Source organism: Bombus vosnesenskii, unplaced genomic scaffold (assembly GCF_011952255.1).
Source record: "Bombus vosnesenskii isolate JDL3184/JDL3185 unplaced genomic scaffold, Bvos_JDL3184-5_v1.1 scf7180000013262, whole genome shotgun sequence".
NCBI classification, from domain to species: domain Eukaryota; kingdom Metazoa; phylum Arthropoda; class Insecta; order Hymenoptera; family Apidae; genus Bombus; species Bombus vosnesenskii.
In genome coordinates this window covers 975,180-996,140 of record NW_022882922.1, presented here as the reverse complement: position 1 = coordinate 996,140, position 20,961 = coordinate 975,180, and the positions used below count along the sequence as shown (strand labels likewise).

At 38.7% G+C, this 20,961-nt stretch overlaps 1 protein-coding gene across 5 annotated transcripts in view; it reads left to right on the top strand.

Moving 5' to 3' along the window:
* The window catches only part of LOC117239971 (teneurin-a), a 702,004-nt gene that overhangs the window by 200,359 nt on the left and 480,684 nt on the right, over positions 1-20,961 (top strand). For all 5 annotated transcript variants that reach the window (XM_033506078.1, XM_033505890.1, XM_033505950.1 and 2 more), the window contains exon 2: positions 3,997-4,032. The gene's annotated coding sequence lies outside the window, so the exon portion shown is untranslated. The remainder of the gene's footprint in view (positions 1-3,996; positions 4,033-20,961) is intronic.

Genomic DNA, 20,961 nt, shown 5'->3' with positions numbered 1-20,961 from the left:
GAGGGAATTGCTATTTATTTTAAAGCACGTTTCAACGATGATTACGTATTTCACAAATACGCAGACGGAGTCGGGATTTAAAAAAACGATTACCGCCAGACGACCGTAATAATCGATCGTTGCTTGTCGAGCTTTTTCTGCTCCGCTATTTTTGCCTTTTCATTTTTTCTGTCCTCCTTTCAACCGGGGTTCACTTCAATTCCATGTCCTCGAAATGTTATTTTTACGTGTAGGACTGATATAATTTCTCTTGATATAGCGCAATTTTCGGTCAGTGATTTTTCAAAAGACTCGAAGAGAGGAATCACGAGATCGATTTATTCGTGAACGAATCTTTTAGATTACAGAGGAATAAGTGTATTTTCTCGGCTTGGTTTATGTTTTACTTGATTTTGATTTAAATTGAATTAAATGGATAGCGGGGAACAAAATGTCTACAAGAATCGAATTTTCTTTTTATCCTCCAAATCGAATTTCCCATGAGTACAGAAGGTGAACCATCTGGTCGAGTTGACGTCTGGAAACGATCGACCGATCTCCAGAATCCCGTTCCTCTCATTCTTCCGACGAGTTAGCCAGAGTTACGTTTAGATAGCGAGAAAACAATATCCCGTCCCGTATCTCTCGTCGAGTTTCAAGGACTCCGTCGACGAAGTCAAGGAATCGTGCTAATCTACGACAAAGGCGTCCGTCTACGGAACACATTGTCCAGACTTACGGTAGACCGTTATCTTGCCATGACTTCCGGCCTTCCAACTCTCATTCCACTCTCGACCTTTTCTTGAGCCTAAGGATACTTGCGCGAAGAGCAATACGTTATCACGCTGACAAGATTCGAAGAAACGATTACTCCACAAGAGCCGGACAGTCGCGCAATAATATCGACCTGTACTACGTTTTATAACGAACAAGTATTTGATTTTATAAAACGCCAGCTCTTTGCTGTTCTAGATATTGATTTATCGATTGATTCTTTTTATTATTGTATTCCTTCATGTCAAAGGATATATTCGTTCACGCGAATCCTGCGCAAAATTTTCTCAATGTGTCCGCTAGGAGATTCTATCGTTATCGTTATGCGGTGTATTTATTTTTGTGCTTCGTATATGTTTTATAAATGAAAAATGGATAATGCTACGGCACAATGGTTCGAGTTCACAAAAAACTGACTGCTGGAATATTATAATACGTCGATCACTCGTTTCTTCGGTAAAACGATGCTAAAATATTCTACGTGAAAAAATAAGAAAAATATATGGTCTAAACAGAGCTTCATAAATAATTCATAATGAACGTTTCGTAAATCAAAAGTTGTAACAATAATACGAAGTATCAACGTATTGATTTCTAGTTGATTTTGACCATTTCGTTAAATTTATGAGCCTATGTTTGTTCGATGTTTATGTCTAATTTCCACGTACAGACTACACTGGCACAATTTTGCAGAAAGCTTTTCATCGCCTTTATAATCTGCCGCTAGCCTCCTCCATTCTTTCTTCAAACCACGCTACACAACTCGCTATTTCCGCAAACAACATTATTCTTCGCAACTGGCCAGCTCCAGGAGCGCGCGGAACACAATTACACACCCTCCACGCGGAAAATATTACGTAATCATTAGCCCTGGTAAAAAAGAGCTTACAACTCGCTGCAGCGACTGGTCATCGGGAATGGCCCTATTAAAACGGTTTTTCATCGACCTTTCACGCGTCACGTCATCACGTCATACTACGAGTTCTCGAAACTTGTGTTATGTTCCATGCACGCAGTCACGTTGACTTTGACCAGTTTGAAGAAAAACTGGCATAGTCGAGGAGACGGGGAAAAAGAAAAAAAAACTAAAAGGAGAAACGAATAAAAAATATCGTAGGTGAGACAGCTTTAGGTTTTATAATGCACGTTTGCGTGTGCGTAGAACAGAACACACAACAACGTAACGTATGGCCGCATACTTTTTATGCGTCTGCGGATGAATCAGTAAAGGCATTTTTCGCGAACGCGAAGTGACGATAAATTACAGCCGCCTCAGCGACGTGTGCAGTCACCCGCGCGAGATATGCACGCGATAAATTCGATGGATAATCGTTCGGAATGGCGCCGTCCTGAGGGATATTCGAAGGAATTATCCAGTACTTTCGTTTGATCATGGTTTCATCGATCTCCGAGGAAATTGACACATGCCCAGTTGAAAATTAACGGAAAATAATTGAAAAGAGTTTGAAAAAATAGTTAAGGATACCTCGTCGTTTCGCAATTAAAATAGTTTAATTTTAAAGATATATCTTTTTGGTATCTTGTCATAAATCGTGCTAATGAAGATTTTTAATTAATAATTTACGATGCGAACGATGTTTAATGTCATATATTATATTTTAATGATGGCCAATCAAAGATTATATCTTGTAACTAATAGAAATAGGTGGACCTTTTTACCATATTAAAATATAAAGTAGCAAAGAAGCGGGAGAATGAAGTCATAAACGATCTAAACTGTGACGTTAATAAAATGCAAGTGAAACACTCGTCCATCTTCCCCTACTTACGTGCAGGTTACGTAGAAGCGACTTTGCTTTGATGGAAGACGACGTGAAGTAGTACGAGTCGGTAATAACGCGGTCTTCGATCATCGTAGTAGTAACGCCTTAAAACGAGACTACGCGTTACGGTTAACGAACCTCGGGACAGGTCAACATAAAATCCCAGATTGTAATCTATAAAATTATTTTAGGAGCCAGTACGGAGAGAAGTAAAGAGGACATTATTAACAGATTATTATGCTTAAAATCAACCTTTTAAACGAAAGTTGAATGGTTAGCCACATTAATATCGTTCCTAGATATTCTATTCAAGGAAAATAAAATTTATAATAATTTAGATAATTCTTTGATTCATTAAAAAAAAAAAATAAGAAGTTAATGATTAGAAACTAAAAAATATCTTTTGCTTCGTTTCAAATAGTCTTTCTGAATATATACTATAAAACTAAAATAACACATACACATCAATTTAATCGCGCTTAATTGGATAATTCTTTGCGTCATGCTGCACGAAAATTTGAAACAATTACTCTGCTGCCTTACAATATCGAGTTACACTCGTGGTGCAAATTATAGTTCAGCTATAACAAACATGAGCTGCATCTACCATGAAATTTAATTTTAATCCCAACTTCGGATTCAATTTACCAAATTGAGGACAATTAAATACGTTATTATCTTTTACAGCGTTTCATCGATTAATTAGTAATTTCAACGTATATAATAATTACTTTAAAGATATCGACTAAAATATTATCCTAAAATGTAATTCAAAATTAACCAAGGAAACAATTTTTATCTGTTACATTTATATCAATGTTTTGTTTCGATATATTCGATGGATATATTCAATTTCGGTTAACGACGAAAGTACCGCTTGATTTACACGTTTCAAAGCTCGAAAGCTGGCAAAACGGACATAGAACATGCAACATTCATCTGTTAATTCCGTTCATTACTGACACACTGGTTTTCGGGCTGGAAGTATCGTAAATTAAGTTACACCACGTAGTTGGAAAGTACAAGCCTTCCTGCGGATGATGAGCTCGCGTCCACTAACCTAGTTGCAAGTTAAGTGATGAAGCTAGATTAGATGCAATAAGTTATACTTGGTCAGCTACTCTAATCTATCGCATCAATGCGCGGAAATTTCTTATGATAGATCAATATGTTAGATCAATATGATAGATCAATGATAATTATAGAATATAGAATTCAGAAGATCACGCGTAATTAATAGTAATAGTACGTGAAACTCGTTTTCGATTATCTTAAAAGTTCTACTTCGATATTTACCAATCTTTCTTAAGTTTGAAAAGCAAAGCCTTGTTATTTGGTCCTGTTGGTACTTCTTATTATTTATAAAAGAAGAACGAGATGTAAAAATATGTTATAACTCTTATAATATCTAGATCTTACTCTGAAATGTTATAACAGGATATAACTATTTTTGTTACAGGACGATCGCTGACCTCTCCAACGTCAAGAATAGTAGGTGAGTGACATCCGTGATGTATTAAATTATCTGTACTACCGTGGATCAAATTACGAATCAAATTATCATAGTTGTTAAGCAGAAAATATATATATGGAATATATAAGCGTCGAAGAAGAAAAAAGAACAATAATTTCAAAGAATTGTGTTACGTCGGGCGACACTCTACCTAGACCAGGCCACACACCGCGGGCAAGATGGGAACCAGATGTCCGCTCATCCTTACTGCGTACCCTCAATAGTCTTAAGGACCCATCATAAACAAACATCTCTTTACTGAATCGTTTCTAAAGCTTATTGTTACTACGGGAAAGTTAGTTTTCTCACGTATGATGCTTCCCACTAGCAACTCTCTCTCTCTCGGGGGCGGTTAGCACCCTTCTTCACCAACCAACCTAGAAAATTAACCAATTAACAGCGAAGTCTTTCCCTCACTCTCCCAATGAAACCTTGCCCTTGACAAATCAGCTCTTTCTTGTAGATTAGACCCACCCATGACTAGCTTTCCTTCGACACAGCATTGTCGCTTTACTTCACTTATTCTTCATCGTTAGAATAGTCAACGTGTCATCATCGGGTTTTTATCCTTAAATCAATCACTTACTTAGCTTGTACATAAGCATCAGTGTAATTACCTTCTTTACAAAGTTGCTGGAATAAACGTTAATTTATACCTGTTAATTCAGTATAACCTCAGTTGAACCACCCCTATTATCGTAACAGAAATCAGGGGATCGATCAGTTCGTGGTGTCGATTATTTAATCGTAACGGGAATTTACGACTCTCGTTGACGTGCTATCTCGCGATCGCGTCTCTCCGCGAACGGTCGAAACAAATTGAAATTGTAATTATAATTAGGATAATCTCGATTGATTTGAGGGTTAGTCACACGCGGTAAGGAAATTTTCTCGTTTTGAACTTTCGGTACATGTGTCATGTCTTAATCAAATACTGAACTGACATATATTCAACAAAAATCGGTATTTTGTTTATTCCCATTTGGCAAATAGTTAAAAGTCCGTATATTTCTACGTAGTGCATGTCCAAGTACGTAACAGTATACTGCCAGTGACGTAACCAACACAAACTTTTACTCGAAACATTTTTTTATCCAACGCATGTATACTTAATTCAAAAAGTAGTGTCGTGAGACAATTATAAAGGGACACTCTATACACATATGTACAAGAAAATAGCAAATGATGTTTTTTTGCTCGTATTTCGAAAACGAGCGTTTCGATTAGCTTTCTAGACATGGGCCACCTGTTCGCTTTTCACGTTGAACAAAAATCGCGCTCCGGCATGTGGCATGTGTTTTTTTAGAGCCGGCCGGAAACCTGGCGGCCGCTCCGTCGGAAAATCGAATATCGCTGATATCGTCGCCATCGCAGCTATCAACGTTGAACGATCAAAGCGCTTAGGTTACGCTAACCGTGAAAAATCTCGTGATTCGATGCAAGTCGACTTATACATCAACACGCAGTTAATAGATATTCCTGGAATTTTGTTTTAGCTTTAATAGCAATGGATTAATGATGCGTTAATGATGACTTAATATAATAATAATACATATGTCGCTATCACTGAGAACTATTCGAAGAAGTTAAGATTGTTTTATTTTTCGAGTAATTCTGACTTTTTCCGAGTTCGAGGAAGAAAATTTGTTACACACGGCTGCTCGACACTTGGGTGCCATAAAACGCGTCTGGCGCCCGAATATGCTGATCTTCCGGCTTTCATAATGGCCTGCGTCTTAACAATGCTTTTCAACTTTTAAAAGTACCATCCGTTTACTTTCATAGTTAACCAAGTTGTTATTTTGTTCACTGTCCCAGATATGTTTTTATAACTTCGGAAATTATACCGAATTTTTTACAATGGTAAACGTGAAACGCTATTTTAGGAGATGTCGTAGATAAATTACATCATTATGATCCTCAGCTTGTTACATTTACATACGCATATTGTTGAATCCACGAAATTCGTAAAAATCATTCAAAAATATCTGTAAATTATTTCTTCGACAATTTCTAACTAAATATCGAGTTTCTAATTCCATTAATCACTAATTTATATCTGTTGCACGTTGCTTAGATTAATAATAAATCATTGTAATATTATCGCAGTTTCACAAACTAATTCTCTAGAGTCAAATACGGGTGAGATATTGCGGAAATACAAAATAATTCTAATTTTCGTTTATCGTCGATTTATCAAATCTCCAATTGCACCACGTTAGACGTTTCGAATACCTGCTGTGAAGCCTGTGCACAACGGTATTCATGAACTAGCATCCTCTACGCCTGAAAGGATTCCAAGATCCGCTTGGTTTCTTGCATCGTGGAATGCGTTTCCGCGTACAGACGCCTTGAAATGGAGGATCCTAGCCGAAAATACAGTACGTATATACACGCGTACACAGTACGTGTACGCATGGTACACGGCTTTAATACACCGCGTGTACACGGCTGGAGTATCTTCGAAAGCGACACAGGCTTTCGGCTGTTAGAGCGCGTTTACACGGCTGCGACATTTTGTTGCGGAACGCACTCGAAACTCCCCGAAGAGGGTCGATCCTAATAGGACAATGCTCGTGAACCAACTCGAGAACCTTACCACGCTCATCGCTCGTGCAATCTGCGTCTGTTGCCACCCGAATAAGCATATGTTTCCGCGTCGAGTGTTTGTTTTCCACCTCGTATATACAAACGTGAGAGTTGCACACTTGGAATGTAGCGTATGAATATCGCCTTCCCATTGCTCTCGCGTAATTATGCTTTCGACTGATTCTTCTGTAGCGTTATGGCCACATTATCTACGATTTCGCGTGGTGTATAAAGTCAATTGTGCATCTAGCGAATAATTATAGGACCATAATTTGCAAAGGAGAATTTATTCGGTTAAATTGAGGGGCTCGCCAGAGGTATAGTCCAGGGGATCTTTTTCCAAAAATGATACATATATACAGAAAATGATACGTAATCTTAGAGCCTTAAAACGCACTTATTTAAATTTTCACCTATTTCCTCTAATATTAAGTCGTCCGAAAAGTTTCTTTCGTTTTATAAGGAAATAATGGATGCACAACATTTTCCGTTTTATATTATTGTATCCAATTACGCGCGATCCATTTTGTTCTCTCAAAATAAAGATCACAACGTTCGACAGATTAGGTTTCATATTTGTTTAAAGATGCATCGTTATAAAAGACGTGTCTGTAAAAGAAAGACGCATCCGGACAACCTAATATATACGTTGCGAGACAACGAGCATTTTATGTAACGAATCCTATTTCTGAAAAAACAGCGAGCATCTTCGAAATTCTCTGTCCATGTTCCTTTGCTCGTTCATTTCTAGGAGTATCAAGATCTCCAAGACGCTATCGCGTTCACTGAAGCACGAGGTCGTCTCCGAAAGAAGAACGTTCGGCCGTCGGGTATAGGCGCCAACGTCTCACTTGGCTCTGTCTTACCTTTTCACCTCGTACCAGCGGAGTTTCATCGTCTTTGTCCGATGTGTTTGCCCCCTTACCGTCCCACGGCTCGTCTTTTCCTTCCTTCCTTCCTTTCTCTCATAGCACACGGGCCGCAGCGCCCCAGGCCACGTTGCAGCTTACAGTCACTGCTGTTTGTCTTCAGACGTGAGCTTTTGTGTTTGCGCAAGCTCTGCCGCGTGCAGACTCTCTCTCCCTCTTCCTCGGCCTGATCCAACCGGGCGTGTTTCGCCGCGGCCAGGCTCTACGCCGGACATTCTCTATTTATTTAGTTTTTACTGCCGGTTTGCGGAGCCTCTGCACCGGCAAGATGCTTAATTACCGTGAGTCCGCGCATCGTTGCTCGCCTTTTCAAAATATTTCCTCAAGGAGAGACTGCGTCAGGATTTTTGCCCCGGGTTCCACAGGGCTTTGATATTATGGGAACGAGCTACTTCCTTCGTGGATTTGGGGGTATTTTGTCCATGTCTATTTATTGTATACCCGGGGCGAAAATTTTGTGTGAACATTGAGAATGAAATTTTGAATATTAAGGTTTGTTAGTCGTCTGGTATTATGAAAACCAGGTACTTTATTCATGGGACGCATACTATTTAATCTTCCTGGATATTAAATATATGTACTTGTGTACGTGTATGGTTACTTAGGGGGAATGTTTATTAAGAATAATTATGTTTGGAGTGAATAGAATTAGGGATGCATGGAAGGATCGAATGGTGTTGAGTTAGAAGTGAAAGAAACATGTATGAATTGTAGAAGTTTAGAAAAATGATGATAGCTATCTGGGGGTAGGTGGAAAAAAAAATTAACGGAATCCATTTTGGGCGAGCATCGATAAGCTGTGATTCTTATAGGGAATCGATTACTTGCATCATTATAATTTTTGTCGGTATTATTTCGAAGAACAACATTCTGAGAAGAAGAAATCCTCGGAACAGAGTAAATTCTATTTAATGCGAAGCATCCAATATTACATTTCGGAGAAACTACTGGGAAACATCATTTCATGTGTACGAACCTGATATTAAAACACCGCAAGGTCGCGCCACATGACTCATGTCACCCCTGGTAAATCCCAAAGGGGTAGTTAGGTTGCTTGTTCATTATGCAGTATCGTGAAATTTCGTGAGTGTTTAATTCATGAGCTTCAGGAAAGGGAACCTTAAGCGTGTTGTTCTTCGGCCTAAAGTATCGTCTTTCCGGTCTTAACCGAAACTAGTTAGTGAAGGGTTGACGAAAGACTTTCGGGGAGAATCCTTGGTTGAGAGTGAATCTCATGATGAGGCAGTTGAAAAGTTACTTAAAGAATCTCTGCCCTTCTCCTTTTCTCTTTATGAGAATTTCTTGCTTTTTTATTTTAAGGGTAATAAACTTCTGTGGAAAATTCATACGCAACAATTATCACCTATTTATATAGAAATAAATACCATAAATTGATACTTAAATTGTATACTAGTAAATTGATAATTGAATTGTATAATATATTCATCTTTAGAACGAAACAAAATTATATGTCTGACAGCAGAAACTGAACATCAAATATTGGCGATATCATCAAAAATAGTATAATTGAAAGTGAAGTGTGCAAGAAAGGTACACAGTATGCACAAGACAAGTCATAAAACAGTAAAATGGTATGCGTAAGTAATTAAGGTCAAATACAATTGAGGGTGCTGAATAATATAACGACGAAATTTAGCTCTGGACTATGTTTGGACAAAGAGAATATCTGACCCACGCAACATGTCGAAGCTTCCAGGCTACTGAATATTCATTTAAATAGATAACTCACCAATTAGCCTGGTATACGTTTGTTTTCGTATTCAAATATTTGTCAACATTCTACTGCTCCTTCAACTTCTCTGTGTTTTAGTTTAATATTAACAATTGTATTAAGTAGATAACATGTAAGAAATTTCTCCTGAGATTAAATACTTCGCATTTCGAATTGTTTCGTTATTGTAAATGAAGATGAAACTAGTGAAATTCCCCAAAATATTAAAGTTTCTACCGTCTGGTAGATTTGTAAATCTAATGAAAAGTGCTGCCCTATCCATCACTTGAAGCGAAATGACTTTGTGTCAACCTGATATCTATAAACGAAAACATAATACTTAAAGAACATCACGAGTGAAGATTGACCGCAGTACATCTTTCCTAAATTAAAAAAGTATCTGATAAAGTTGAACAAATGGAATTAAATGTTCTATTGTTATTCAATACTAAATGAATAGTAGAAAAATTATTGCTTGTCTCGGTTACAAATAAGAGCATCGCGATGTCGTTATTAATATGCCGTTAATAACGTTAAAAAGAAATTCGTATAAAGTGAAATTTAACCCACGCTAGCCTTCAACAGTTAAGATCAACTTACTCAATGTGATACTCGGGATATCACAACTATTTAAAAACTTCCACCTACCCCTAAATCCATGAGTCACCTTTTTACACCTACACCAATACACAAATGCGTTAAAAAGTGGTCGACAGGGGAGGCAGGACGACAGTTGGTTGGAGGATGTAGTTTTTGCAATTAGCTTGATATCAGCGTGGTATAACCCGACGCGTCGGTGATCGTTGTTTATACTTGCCTTTCCAAACGGCTTCGGAAGGCCGCGTCTGGCGTTTCGCCAAATTTCCACCCCTTTCCTAACCATCCCTCTTTTTTTCTCCTAACTGTGCCTGGTGCGCCGGGCTTTTTCCTCGCGCCAGCATATATCGACGCCCAGGGCCAGACGCGTTATCAAACGATTTATATCGGTGTTTTGCAAAATTTGTGGAGCCACCGCTTGCGAGTGGCGTGGCGAACGGCGCGGCGAACGTAACCGGGGAAACCGGATAACGAGGGAAACTCAGCTGGCTGCGTTCGAGGCCAAAAAGATATCGGGACGGCGTATTATCGCGTTTAATCTAACCCCTTCGCCTCCACCCCAAGCGGGATAGGGATTTTACTCTCCCTATTCCACCTGCTAACTCTTCTACTTCTTCCCTTTCTAGCGCTGATACACGAGGCCAGACCTCGAATGAGCGATTATTCTTTAACATGGTAAAAAGTGGTGGTCGTGATATCGCGTGACCGGACAAAAATGTAGCGGACCTGGGTTGGAAACTAGTTAGAAGCAAGTCAGAGGAGAATTTTAGAAAAGGCCTGGGGAAAACGCGGCGGAAGTTGCTTCCGCGAGGATGCTCGGTGGGGTACTGTGTGGTACCGTTGTCTGATCGATTGGCTGGCTACACGGAGCTAGTTAATGATTAACGACCGCCTTCGAACGAATGCGAGTCTTGTAGGAGCTTGATAGCTCTATGGCTAAGTGAATTGTGTTCGAAATGTAGCTAAACGTAGTTAAAAGTTTTTAGACAAAATTGCCTGTAGACTATTTGCCGGCGCTATTCGTATCCTTAGAATCTTTTATGTCTTCGTCCAAATATATAATACAATAACGTCCAAGCAGCGAGAACGAGAAATTCCTGACGTTCTAAAACTCAGAAAAGATATCGTCTTCTTCTTTGCTGAAGAAAAACTCATCGAATGACGATCAGATCCCGAATCTAAGAGCAAACTCCGCCAGACGTAGAAGCCTTTCCAACCATAATAGGCACAACTTAGATCTTTAACTATTGCATAAAGCCAACGTTCGTAAATTCTTCTTGGGATCCCAGGCGTAGTGTCCAGGATAATGCGGCCAAGCAAAGATCGGAATAAGCCGAAATAATTGGCAATTAGAAAACGAACCACGGATATTAACATTATCTCTCTGGGAGCGCGTCGTTCGGCGATCGCCGCGCTTTTCTTTTGCCGCCATGAGAATCCCTGGGAACCGTGCCAGTTACCTCGCACGTTCTCTTCTGATAACTGTGGAACGACCTCGAGATAAGGGATACTGTCCCACGACCGGAGAGAAAGCCGAACCGCCGCCGTTTCACTTCTTGCAATTATCGTTTCGGCCAGAGAGATCCCCGTGGTCGAACGAGCGAACGAGGATACCGCGATTCTTGGCGGGCTCGCGATGCTTTCACGTTAAGGCTCGCCACAGCCTCTCGGGACGGATATCAAGGAGATGTTGGCGAATGGCGGCAGTTTAAAACGATGTAATTACGAGGATTTTCTATAGTGAAACCAGGTGGCGGTGGTGTTAGCATGAACACGTTTCGGGTAGTTGCTTCTTGAGATTTGGAGGCGAGTTTTAAATAAGTCAGAATACTGGGAAGTTCCTGCTGGCGGAGCTTCGCGTGTTTCAGTGAATGTGAAAGTTTCTGAGGTAGACTTTGGTTGTCTAAAGTCGTGTATTGTAGTTCACTACATTCACTGTATTTGATTTTTCTTTAGGAAATTTGGCTAGGTACCTGCACTTTGGTTGGTGTAAGTTATTGATTAGAAGTAGAAGCGAAGTTTCTTGGAAAAGTTAAAATAATGTGAAGGAAACGAGAGAGAGAGAGATGAATTCGTAATATATATTCAACTGGCAAAGCAATTGCAGAGTGAGACTGCTGAAGTTTTGTTGTGGAATCAAGTGATGGTTAGCATGAACATGTTTGGCATAGCTGTTTGTTGAGATGTGAAGGCAAGTTTTAAATGAGTCACGAAATATAGGAGTTCAGGCACGTATGTTTCTGTGTCTATAAGGCGAAAGTTTCTAAGGTAGAATTTCTTGTTTTTCCTTTAGTCTTTTCGATATAGTTCGCTGTTGCTATACTTGCAACTCTGCTGAAGATGTATTCCACGAGTTGAAATGGAATGAGCATAGAAACTCGAAGGAATTTCTAATATATGTTTGTAACATATCTTTGATTGTCAGGCAGCCAATTGTAAAATGTAAAATAGTAAAGTAATTAGAGATTAGAATGATTCGTGGCAGAGAAACGAGAATTTCGTTAATTATATGGCACTGTTTCCAAACAGTGTTAAACAAATGCAGTTCCTCAGTAGTAATGAGAAGAGTTATAAAGAGTATAAAAGAATCAAAGAGAAAAATGGATTACGGACAGAATGAATCGTAGCGATAGAGCTTAATTTACAATGCAAATACCTTTAGAAGTTAAAAAAACATAGAATACTAAAGAGCCAAGGGGTATGCTTGTCCTAGGTTAGTGCAATCTACTAATGAAGCCCGAACTTACCGGAAACCCGTTAATTTAATACTTTCCGCCCTCATCCTATCCTATCGCTCGTAAATATTTGCAAGTCTATTATTTATTCAGTTTGCTCAATTATATGAAAAATTAGAATAAGAAATAAAAGTAAAAAAATTAACAATTGGTGAATCTATCGATATGTTACTTCCTCGCCAATTTTATTGGTTTTTGAATATATCGTAGAAATCAACATTTTGAACAACTTTTTCCTATAGATATAACCCCGTTCGACCTTAGTTTCCAAGGTATTCACAAAAAACTAGACAGTGAATTTTACCTATAATTATGCGTCCGTATCAGCGTCGTAATACGGCCGGATAAAACAACGCCCAACCCAAGCCTAATTCTTGTCTTTTGTTTATAGTTTATATAGGTTTGCGGTTACGTGCCGTTTTATCCGGCCGCCGCCGTGCCACGAAACGGTTGGCTACCAATACTAACTCATACGCTGTCACGGACGCACAATTATAGACAGAATTCACTGTAATGATGCCGTCAATTTTGCCTAAATAGCTCAGAAACGAAGCGAGATCGCCAGTAATAGGATAAAGTTACCCAAAATGTTGATTTCTGCAACATAACCAAAAAATCATCCAAATTGGCGAAGAGACAGACAACATACCGATAGATTTATCTGACAGTTTTATATTATATACGTAAATCATATGTACTGTAAATTGTACGCGTTAATGGTTGAAGAAAATGAGAAAACGAAAGAATATTGAACAGAAGCACCATCACAGACGCGTTAATTTGTTTTAACGTATATAATCAGATCAACAATAAAATGCAGAAAGCCAGACGAGTTACTCTTTTAATTTCATTCACCACGCGATTAATATTTAGCCGGCCCATCCTTCTCTTTCACGTGGCGCATCTTTCCATCCCCATGGGTCCATGAGATCCTTCATCAACTTTTTAAGCGAGATTCGCGTTTCTTCCTTTTTATATCCCGCGACTGTTCACCCTCTCCCCTTCCTCAGCCGATCCCTTAGGCACGTAATCTGGAGCCCCTCGACCTCGACTTCCCGCTGCGCCGGTGCTCTCGATTAAATCATAACGTATTTATTAAATTCGTCTTGGTTTAACTTCGATAAATATTCAAGCGCAGTCAAAGACAAAGGGGCGAATAAATGGTGAAACGAAAAAAGTTCATTATGGCCGCTGTTGAGTAACGTCGCCGAGGAGCAAAGGAGAAGCAAACGAGAAACGAAAGGGTCCGTTTGACGAATAATCACGTCGAAGTTACCTGGCGGAACAACAAATTTTTAAATAAAATAATAAATGTAACTACAGTATCATTTATTTTATGTTTTTAATTACTCGCAAATTTCTGAACTAACTAAATTACTATCTAACAAAATGTTCACCGTACCAATTATGAATTGAAGATATAAATATACTGAGTTGCGTGAGACATTCTGTGTAACTTCCAACTAACACAATGTTGTAATGTGTTAGCACAGCTCTTTCATGATAAAAAAGCAGCTCGTTTAATTCTATGTACATATATTAACACAACAGTTCGTTGAATCGTCGACCGCTCCTCTGCGATAGCACGACGAATCGATGACGCGATTTTATCTTTGGTCGTGGGTTTAATAATGCATAAGGAGCGGAGTGTTTGCCGATGGTCGCTCTTCCAGCCGTTCTGGCCACCTTTCGATCGGAAAAAGCGTATTAATTAGAGAACGAGTAATGGGAATTGAAAATGGCCGCGAGTCGAAAAACGCGAGAAGAACGAAGAAAAATTACGCGAAGGACATTCTCCACTCACTGAATTAATCATCGATCCTACGAATACGTACCTACTCGCGATCTCTCTGAATCCTCTCGATGGGCTGAGTCAATGTTTAAAGGGAGTATGGTTCGTCAAAAGAATTCCTCGAATTAATACGAGAGAGTCCTTTCGATTCTTTCTAACGACCCGTAGATCGGCTTAATTGAGATGAATGAAGATGACCGTTCTCTCGTAAAGTTCTTATTATTTAAATGAGACGGGAACTGGTGTAACTTTCGGAAAGAGGAAATTAAGGGCGATTGCATTTGTTACACAATCCTAGTGACCCTGGCGTTCGGGATTAAGAATCTTGAAGTATTTAACCAAAAAAAAAAAAAAAAGGAATAAAAAAGAAATAATATGAATATTAGGGTATTGGATGATAAATGTCATCTCGAGAAAAAAGGCAATTTGAATAGATTTCTCTTTTGGTCTAAGTAATTAGTAAAATGTTGTTCATATGATAATTAATATAAATCATATGAATATGAGCATAAAAATTTTACATTGATCCATTTGATTCGATTTAACCACAGCAACAGAGTCGACCAGCTGAGTGGGTTACAGGTCTGGGTGTAAAATTAGGGTCGACACCGACGTGCCACGAGGTAACCACATTTAGCGAAGTAGAATGTGATATTTACGAGATCCTTGGAATTGCTCGTGATATTCATAGGCGGTGGTTGACTGAATCTGCGATATACCAAAAACAGGGAGTTAAAGTACGATTTGACGTATTTCATTTTGGCTTAATAGAAGTCTAGTTTTACCTTTTTAATGAATATCTTTTTCTCGAATATCGTTTACAGTAGCAATCTGCAGCCAGCAGAAATAATTCGATAAATTAATCGTTCGCCAAATAAAAAGTTTCTATCCACCATTGGCTATTGAATAAATTACTATAGTGTCTTGAATTTTACATTGCGTACCTAATTTCTACAACTATTTTCGATAGGTTTCAATATTGAAAGGAAAGAGGCGCTTTTAATTTTCAACCTCATTTTGCATTTTTTACATCTTTCATTACTTATTCTCACAGGAAAAATGAATGAGGTTTAATATACGTATATTAAAATCGAATCTTTTGCAGTTAATGGACATCGAAGTAACATTCATTTAGAATCTCTGTTATTTTTCTCTTCAATGATCTAAAATGCATAATCCTTATTCACTGTCCAATATCTAATGAAATTACGACCCTTGAGATAAATCGATCAAAAGCAAATACTTTGAATATTTGTCGTTTAATTATACAATCTGAGCCAAGGGTGGTTCAAAAAACATCCTCTCGGCGTTTATTTCTCCGTTGGCCGAAACAAAACAGCGGCGCTTATTTGGGAAGACCGTAACAGGAGCTGCAAAATTTTTTCCCGCGATCTCGTTCAAATGACAGGAGCGGGCGCGCGCGTGCACGCGAGTGAGCGAGCGTGCAAGATTTATTATCTCGCGCCAGAGAGCCGTCCACTCGCGAATGAATTGCTCGGTCGCAAGTTTTTCCCAAGGCCCTTCCGAGAACAAAGCTCGACTATAGATTCCGTGATTGGAAGGACAATGGAATTAATGGCTGGAGAGAGAATTTTTCCGCCCGTGTTGTCCTGTCTTGTCCCATGAAATAACGCCCCCGCACCACCTATTTATCGGACAGAGAAAGAAGAAATAAAGACAGAGACGGGGATAACGAATGGATGATCGAGAAAAGGATAATATTGGTTTGTTCGAAATGCTCGTAGTATTTTTGATAATCGATATCGTGTTCCGCTTTTTCATTTCAAATTGGGATGAATTATTCTGTCGAAAAATGGAATGCTGTATTTAAAAAATATTGCTCTTAATTGCACGTTTATTGTATAAATTAGAGGGAAGCGTCCGGTCTGGTTAGTAGATAATGCATCGGTTTTCAGCAGAATATCGTAAAATACTGATGAAAGCTAGGTATTCGATAAAATATTGGGAGAAAAAGTCAACTAATACCAATACTCAAGAAACTAAGAAATTCATTGTTTAAAATACATGCGAGTATACAATATTCAATACAGCAATTGATTTCTTTATGTTATCTGGATTTGATTTGGAAGAAATGAATTCCATCATTGCGGTAAATTAAGCTAGTCCTCTTTTACTCTCAATATCGTAAATATTAGTTCGTAAAGGATCGCGTTGGCTCAGTCGACTGCAGCTTGGGTTCGTATCCGAGAGATCCACTGGTTCGAATCTCAATGACTCCGGTCGATTCGCTGCCGGCACCTCTGCAATTCGATTTATTCGAAGTTGTATCGTTCGTATCTCAGCGTGGCTCTGGTAGTTCGAAATCCACCTAAAACATGTAAGTCCACCTTCACCATTCTTCCATAGTTCTCGCGTGTAATAGCTCCGCGGTACCATACCTGAGACACTAATGATCTTGGCGTCGATGCGACTTAAGACAATGACGAAAGAAACAAACAATTAGTTCGTAGATAAAATATTCAACTTTATCTCCTGCCCATCAAATATAGCAAAGCACGGTTATTGTTTATTCTAATCTTTGCAGCACGTTTTTAACGAATTAATTACTCGAAGGATTTGATAAAGACTATTTGCAAAGGTTCATTAAAACAATTTATAAAAAGCTATCAATTGGTATAATATAAACATACATTATTTAATGAAATTCTAACAATTCTATAAGAAGTACTGCCACATAATTTTTCTTAAATTTCGCTCCAAACTTTCCAAACGATATAATATATTAAAGATAAGGAAAGAAGCAAGAAGAAAGGGAGAGGGAATGGGGAATAATGGCGCGAACTATGAAACTTTACGAACTCCGTCGTGGAGCGTGTTCTACCGTTATCGCGGAGGTGGTCATCGTTGTACGTCGTTGGAATACGGACGGATCAGAACGTGGCCTCGTTTCGACGCTTCCCATTTCGCTCACTTCAAGCTACGGTGCAGCGTTGAAGGGATGAAACGTCGTGACGAAGGGCGTACGTTCGAAAGATTGATGCGATTTAATATTAAAAAGCTTCCACGGGATAGTCAGTGATCCGGATAGGGTATTCGACGAAGTCGAATGGAAGATCACAGAGTGGTTCGAGAGAGCAGCGGAGACAGTGAAGAAGGGCAGATTTGATGTAGGGTTATGTGAAGTTGATCGTAGGGCAGATCGTGCAAACGAGCGAAAACTTGGGGAACGGTGAGTCTCTTACGTGAAAAGATTACGAATGGAGAAGGGTGGACAGGACTATTAGAAACAGGTGCGTGGTCTGGATTGCGTATGAGACAGGGATGGAGCTCGTTCGTTTATGTAACCCCTTGGATAATATCGAGTCACTCTTGTGACAGATTATGGTTCAACCATAATAAATGAGGATTATGTAGAAGATAAATCATTATTTCAAGTTTGATTCCAGTTCATAGAACTGAATATTATTAAACGTAAGTTGCAAGGAGCATCTCAGGGATCTAAAGATAACATAAAATCTAAAGAAACATAAAATGTTGATCATAGCATTTCGATGAAAAATTATAAATACTATAGATTAGCTTAATTGTAAAATGAGTCGAAAGTTTGTAAAAATGATATTTCGCTATTTAAGTATGCTGTCTTAAAATATATATGTTTTGTGAGAACAAATTTAACTTCCATTTTTCGGCCACGTCGTACGTACGTACTTATATCTTATTCCTGACAAATTGATCAGGAGAAACTTCCCAACTTCCAAGCCTGTCTTCTGCTCTGACACGACTTCCACCTTTTTCCTCATCCTGATTCTTTCCATCTTTTCTTGCAATTCTTTTGATTTTCTTCGTACTTCTTTACGGCATCTTGTTTCTTGCACCCGCAAACACCACGTTATATCGAAATAAGAAGAGTTAAGAAACTAGGACAAAAGAAAACTTTTTCTTGAACATCTCATTCGATGCTCCTATCCGACAATAACCATACAAAACGTTCATTCTCACAATATTTCTTGTATTTCGATAGAAATACTTTTTAAAATATAATCTTATATAGTGTTTCATAGGTGTAATCCTCCAAAGAACACAGTATATTTCAAGTAATGACAGGTTTACAACTTCTTTCACACACGATATTACGCCGGGCGACTCTCTGCCTGGCCCAGGTCACACACCGCGGGCCAGACGGACCCCAGATGTCCGCTCTTCCGTACGGCGTACCCTCAATAGCCTTAAGCACCCGTCATAAACCCGAGTCACTTGCCTGCTAAGGTCCTTCAAACCAAACAAATATCTGTTTCCGAAGAATTTCTAAAGACTATTGTCTACCACGGCGGGACAAGGGAAAGTTAGTTTTTCTCACGTACGCTGCAACTTTCCTCCCACTAACCACTTTCTCTCGAGGGCGGTTAAGACCCTTCGTTTAACCAATTAACAACGAAGCCTATTTCCCTCACTCTCGTAACTAACATCGGCACCAACAAATCCGATGGTCCCGTGCGCTAGACACACCCATCCTTAGCTTTCCTCCGACACAGCATCGTCACTCAACTTCACTTCTTCTACATCGTTGGAAAAGTCAACTACTAAGTCTACCGCTAATGCTCATCGGGCAGTCTAAGCATAACGCGAGAGTCGGTCTCGGTATTGTCGAGCCTACATTTCCTCTCCTAAATATCTTATAGTGTTACGTCCACTAATACATTAGATCAAATTATAAGAGCCCTGCTCTAACGTACATATATATCTTATCTTCGTGCGATAAGTGATTATCTATCTGTCTATGCTCATCAGTGTAATCTAAGTGTTGGAAATATATAATTTATAATTCTGTGAATCACAGTGTTATATAAACTCAATCACCCCTATTATCTCAACGGAAATCAGGGGATCGATCAATTCGTGGTGTCGATTGTTATAATCGTAACGGGGATTTACGACCCCCGTTGACGTCTCTCCTAGCGACTACGTCTCCCCGCGATTGGTCGAATAAACACACGATCCTTGTATGCAGCTACTGTTCGCATTTATTGGCAAGCCTGGCTTGCTCCTTCGCCAAGCATTTCAGAGCTATTAATAGATGTTGCGTAAACGATGGATTTTAGATGCCTCCGTAATTAATAATGGAATGGATTCAAATCCGGGGATTGTGCAGCCCAAGTAATTGGTGCCTTCCCGTTCCATCCATTTAGATACGTATAGTTATATACGTATAGTTTGCAGCTTCTCAACTAGAGGGAGACGATGCATAATTGTGGTAACATTTACATTACAAGTGGAAATCGTGGTATATATGATGCAAAAGTTTGTTAGAAATATACGCTTCCATCGTTTGCACTGTTAAGATCTTCTTCAATGAGTTGAAAGTGGACTGTCTTACAGAAAATAATTTTTATTTTTCGACATATATTCTTTATTGGAATTTCTTCTGAATATATACTTTATTTCTTTTGTTCAAATAAATCAATTCGTTTCCAAGACATCATTAGATAGACGCCCATGAATATGCATCTTGCATCTTGTGCTTCAAATAACAATTATACACTGTGCTATAGTGATCCCTGTGCTGATTAGATTTGTTTCAAGCAAATAACAGAAGGATTAATAGACTTGTTGGCACTTGTTGCTTAGATTCTATCAATCTTTCACACATGCTTCATCCAGTCTATAGATAAGTGAAATTATACAATTTGCACTGTCGTATACACAGTGACTTCCATTAACCCCTTCCCGTACTTTAGCGAGTCAGACTCGCGATGAAGATTTTGGTCCAAACATGAATATCGCGAGTCTGACTCGCGACCAGATACTTGGGCCAAACGTAAACATAACAAGCCGAGCTCGCGGACTGTTTTTTTTTTTTTTTTGCCCATTACGATCGTGACTGAATGTTAGTTCCTGTTTACGAGCATCAGTCTGGTCTGCTTCGTCGAACTAAATGGCACGGGAAGGGGTTAATATTCGGGCACTCTTTAAGACAGAATAACTTTTCTAAAATTGAACCAGAGTCGACTTTCCTTGAAAAGTTAAAAGAATTAGTTATACTATACGATACATAAAAAAAATCGACTTTTGAAAAAATTACCATTAGTCGTAATCGCAAGCAAAAAGGTAAAGGTCTATTTTTATAATTTCTTTATCTGATCCTGGAATGGAAATTTAAACGGCATATTTTAAAAATAAATGCGAGTTATATACGTGCTAAAAGTTTCATCGAAATCGATTAAAATTGCTATAAATTTCAAGCAGTTAAAAATGGTGAAAATCACAGATTTTCACCGTTAAGTTAATTATTAATTCTCCATCGGTCTAAAACCTAAAGGTTTTTACATATTTCGATGCCAGTCGCCTGTTTCCGTATCAAACTGATTTCGATAAAATTTCCAACATGGAAATAACAAAAAATCTTTTCAATATCTACATTATAATTAAAAATATAACGATTGTGGCCATTTTATCTAGCCACATATTCCTATACGTAATTTTTTCTTTACCTTGTGAATTCATTTAGAAAAAAATTTCACACGTACAAGAACCTATCAATGGCTTTCTATTGACTATCAGAGAACGCTTTTCAATGAT